The sequence below is a fragment of the Mirounga leonina genome, unplaced genomic scaffold (genome assembly GCF_011800145.1).
Source record: "Mirounga leonina isolate KUSES-001 unplaced genomic scaffold, KU_Mleo_1.0 Mir_200, whole genome shotgun sequence".
NCBI lineage: Eukaryota > Metazoa > Chordata > Mammalia > Carnivora > Phocidae > Mirounga > Mirounga leonina.
This window is the reverse complement of record NW_023270503.1, coordinates 15,730,492-15,734,127: the sequence shown is the minus strand read 5'-3', so window position 1 is coordinate 15,734,127 and position 3,636 is coordinate 15,730,492.

Below are 3,636 nucleotides of genomic sequence, written 5' to 3'. Positions count from 1 at the left end.
CAGGGTCATGGGATTGAGCCCCGCATCGGGCTCCCTGTTCTGTGGGGAGCCTGCTTCTCCCTCTCCCACTCCCCCTGATTGTGTTTCCTCTCTCTCTCTCTCTCTGTCAAAAAAAAAAAAAAAGGAATGGATATTGAATTTGAGCAACTGCTAATATAGCTAATGATCACATGATTTTTCTCCTTTATTATATTGCTTTGCTCATAATGCATTATCCTTTTCATATATTGCTGATTCACATTGCTAATATTTTGTTTATGATTTTTGAACCTATATTCCTGAGAGATATGCCTGAATTTTTCCTTTCTTATACTTTCAGGTTTGGATATCAAGTTAATGCTAGATTCATAAAATTAATTGAAGGAATGGGAGCTCTTTTTAAATTCTCTGAAATAGCTCATATAAGATTATAATTATTTATTCTTTGAATGTCTGGAACTCGCTACCCATATCATCAGGGTCTGCAGTCTACTATGTAGGCAGGTTTAAATGTACAAATTCCATTTTCTTCGAGGTTATAGGATGTTCAGGGTTTCTATTTCTTGAGTCAGTTAGATTTCCCTGAGAATGTGCCTATCTCATAAAAGATTTCAAATTTAGTGACATAAAAATTTTCGACAATGTCCTCTTACTTTGTTTCAATGTCTGTAATCTCTGTATTTATATCATTGTTTCATTCCTGGTATTGTTTATGCTTTTTCTCTTTATTTCCCAGTCTTACCAGAGGTTTGTCACTTTTATTAGTCTTTGCAGAGGATCAATGTTTGGCTTTGTTAATTCTCTCTATTGTGTTTATTTTCTGTTTCATTAATTCCTACTCTTAGCTTTGTTACTTCGTTGTGGACCTTTCTTGAGTTTATTTTGCTGATCTGTTTCTAACTTCATAAAATGGAGGCTAAACTGGATGGTGGTTTTCTTTTCTTTTTTTTTTCTTAAACATACTATTTTAGGTCTTATATTTCCCTCAGTATTATTTAGCTCTATTCAAAGATTTTGCTATGTCTTTTCATTATAGTTTAGTTCTTAGTATTTTCTGATTTCTACTTTGTTTTCTTCTTTGATCCCTTGGTTTTCTGAATATGTGTTTCTGAGTTTCTACGCATATAAGGGGTATTCTGTCACTTTTTGTTGTCAGAAATTGCAGTCTGTATGATTTCAATTCTTAAGAAATGTATTGAGATTTACTTTATGACCCAGTATATAGTCCATTTTAGTAAATGTTCTGTGTATACTTGTAAAGATGTTGTTTTTGCAGTTTTGGGGAGTGGGGTTCTAAATTCATCTGTGGTGCAGTGAAAATGTGCCACTTGGTTCTGCTAAAGATGTCTATGGAGGTCATGATCATGTGCAATTCAGCTCTCCTGCTGAGGGGAGCATAGTTGACCGCAGCCCTACCTGCCATGCCTCTGGATCCACCAACACATGTGTGCTGAGATACTCTTTCCCTGGGCTGTTCCCAGCAAATAACTGAGGTCAAGGGTGTTACTGCAAGTTCATTCCCCTCATGGGCAACTTTGGCTCAGGGCCACCCCATCAGTCTGGCCAACACATTTGTAGAAACACCCTGGAATGGGAAACTCTTCCTACTTATTTTTCCTTCTTTCTCCCCCTCCTTTCAAACCTGTCTACCACTGCTTCCTTCCCCTCCTCCTTCACAGGCAGTCTCCTCAGTAAACCTCCGGCACATCTAATCCCATCTTGGTATCTATTTTCCTCAACTGACATAATGTCCACTGGGTTGTTCAAATCTCCTATATCCCTATTGATGATTTTTTACTGTTTGTTCCACCAGTTAATGGAAAAGGTGAGTAAAGTGTCCCATTATGATTGCTGATTTTTTTCTTTCTCTTGGTAACTGTCAATTTTGGCTTAATATACTTGGAAAGTTATTGAGTATATAAATTTAATATCCTGTTTAACTGAATTACTTAACTTTCCCTGTCTGTAGCATACTTTTTGCCTTAAGTTCATTTTGCTTAATGTTAAGATAGCTAAACCCTGTACCCCTTTTCTTAGTATATCTTTTTTCATCCTTTCACTTTCAGACTCTGTATGCTCTTGCTTAAGATATGTTTCTTAGAAAAAAAATATGTTTCTTAGGAGCAGCATATGGTTAGTTTTAAAAAAAATATATCCATTCTGACAAGCTCTGTATTTTAGGGGATGCATTTAATTCATTTACATTTGTTATAATTGTTAATATTTTCAGGTTTATAGCTATCTTGTTTTTTTTTTTTTTTTTTAAGATTTTATTTATTTATTTGAGAGAGAGCACATGAGAGGGGGGAGGGTCAGAGGGAGAAGCAGACTCCCTGTCGAGCAGGGAGCCCGATGCGGGACTCGATCCAGGGACTCCAGGATCATGACCTGAGCCGAAGGCAGTCGCTTAACCAACTGAGCCACCCAGGCACCCCAGCTATCTTGTTTTTAATTTCTGTTTTTCCCACAAGTTCCATTTATCTTTCTATCCTCTCTTGCCCTCGTCTAGATTGATTTGTTGTTTTTTCCATTTTCATTTTTTTCCTTTCACTGGCTTAAGAACTGTTTCTTTTTTTTTTTTTTTTTAAAGATTTTATTTATTCATTTGAGAGAGAATGAGATAGAGAGAGCATGAGAGGGGGGAGGGTCAGAGGGAGAAGCAGACTCCCCGCCGAGCAGGGAGCCTGACGCGGGACTCGATCCCGGGACTCCAGGATCATGACCTGAGCCGAAGGCAGTCGCTTAACCAACTGAGCCACCCAGGCGCCCTTAAGAACTGTTTCTACTCTGTAAGTGGTTTCTCTAGGAACAGCAGGAAATAACTTACCAACATCAAAGTTACTCAATAATTTTGCTCTTCTGAAAAATATAAAAACCTTACAACTTCCATTTACACTTTCCTGACATCTATGCTGTTATTGCTGTGTTTCTTAATTCTATCAATTTTCCTTTTGCGATTCCATGCCTATTATTGTTGTTTTATATAGTCAATATTCGACCTGCTTTTCACTTTTTATGCGCTTTATTCCCTCTTGCTCCTCACACCTTATGTCAGGACTGATTTTGCTTTTGCCAGGAGTGAGGGTTTGTTAGTACCAATGTCTCTCAGTTTTTGTGTGTCTGGAAGTGACTTTTCCTCTTTCATTATGGATATGGAATTGATAGCGACCATCATTTTCTCTCAGCACACTGAAGGTATTCTACCCTGTCTTTTGATTTCTATTGATACCAGTGAGTAGTAAGTTGTCTGTCACTCCTTTAAAAATAATCTGTCTTTGTGTCCCTGGGTGGCTCAGTTGGTTGAGTGTCTGACTCTTGGTTTCGGCTCAGATCATGATCTCATGGGGCGTGGACTTGAGCCCCATGACAGGCTCTGTGCTCAGTGGGGAGTCTGCTTGAGATTCTCTCCCTCTTTCCCTCCCCCCACTCACACACTCCTGTTTTCTCTCTCTTTCAAATAAATAAATCTTAAAAAAAAAGAATCTGTCTTTTCTCTCTCACCGCTCTTAAGATATTCTCTTTGTCTTTGGTGTTTTGCAATTTCACAGTGATGGATATTCATTTATAGTGATACTGAAATAGTAGAACACCAAAGACATACATCTATCATCTATCTATCTATCTATCTATCTATCTATCTATCTATCTATCTATCTA